Raw genomic sequence first — 1,547 nt, forward strand, 5'->3', positions numbered from 1 at the left:
CCCTCATTGTGGAGAAGCCAAAGGAAAGCCAAAGGAAAACCAGTGAACTGAGGAGTTAAAAGACAAATTCCATGAATTTTCTCAGGTTGTGTTGTAACGAGATCCCACTGTCGTAAATCACAGCAGGCAATCAAAACTAAAATGAAAAATGGCGAACGAGTTGATGTTCAGTTAGCTGGCAGACTGTTTTATGTCATGGTTCAGGAAAAAAACCTGAACAGATAGACGGTCAGGCGGAGGTGTTTCATCCTGGAAGGTTCATAGACTTACAACAGAAAAACGATATTTTGCAGATGAATACCCAGAGCAGGGATCAGAATGTATTTGCGACCGTAATCACCTTCAGGCTAGAATCTAAGACAAAAATGGAGACCACAGCTGGATACTGCTGAGGAGAAATAGGCAGACGTGAACCTGATTGCGTTGCAAGTAGCATACAGACACGAAGCATTACGGGTAGCTCATGAATTGCCAGTAGGATGTATCCTAAGGGTGAGGCCAACTCAGGCCATGGCTCAAAAACACTTCTACTGGCCTCGTCTGCATAGGGCCGTTGTTGAGCTTTGCCATACCTGTAAAATGCACCATAGGATAGGACACCCACCAGAGATGCTAGTTACTGTCCTGCAGTGTTAGGAATCATATCCAGATGGTGCCAATTTTGATGTGCCTCAAAATAGGTTAAGTAATAAGGAAATACTTGAGGATTGAAATAGAATAGTGAACTACTTGCCTCAGGAGCAAAGGAACGCACGGAAAAGTTTGTCACAGCAGTTTAAGGACATACGCAGAAATAGAATAGCGAAGGTTGAACTAATGTGCATGAGGTGGAAGCAAGGAATGCTGCCCAGATAAAACAGCAGCTCTGGAATTTCAATTCTCTCAAAGCCGCACAAATGCAGAAGAAAGTAAATGTGATGCTTTAACAAGACGTAATAGTGTCAAGTCAGACTGAATGGAGTTAGCTGATCATCTTAGTTCTAATGCCTGATGGGACTGAACTGTTTTTTGATGTCTGGCAGAAGATGGACGCCATAACTAAATCCAACTCATAGCCAACACCAGCGGAAGTTGGACAAACCACCTGCTTCACAAATTTGGACTTACTGCATGGTGATTGGCCGGTACTTTTATTGGAGAAAGTGAAAGCTGCTTGTCAATTTGGAACCTCCAAATGAGCATTATCAATTCGAAGTGCTGTCCTTTGGAAGGAAGAGCGCACCAGCCACATTCTAAAGACTGTGAACAGAGTTGTGACGGATTTGACTGTGTCATACATGTTGATAGTTTGGTGATATCTCGTTATTTGGGGAAAGATCACATGTTGCACTTTGCAGAGCTGTTTCAAGGATTACTGAAAACAAAATTGAATTCGTGAAGGAGAGGTGATGCTCTTTGGAAAATCATCGGGCATGGAACGATGTCCCCAAGGAACGTTAAGACGAAGGACATCGCGGAATTTCCACAACCGTCCTCGAAGAAAGAGGATCTTCGATTTTTGGAACTTAGTGGATTCTACCAGAAGTTTGTACGAAATCTCAACCGCA

Source organism: Chiloscyllium plagiosum, chromosome 8 (genome assembly GCF_004010195.1).
Source record: "Chiloscyllium plagiosum isolate BGI_BamShark_2017 chromosome 8, ASM401019v2, whole genome shotgun sequence".
Taxonomy (NCBI): Eukaryota; Metazoa; Chordata; class Chondrichthyes; order Orectolobiformes; family Hemiscylliidae; genus Chiloscyllium; species Chiloscyllium plagiosum.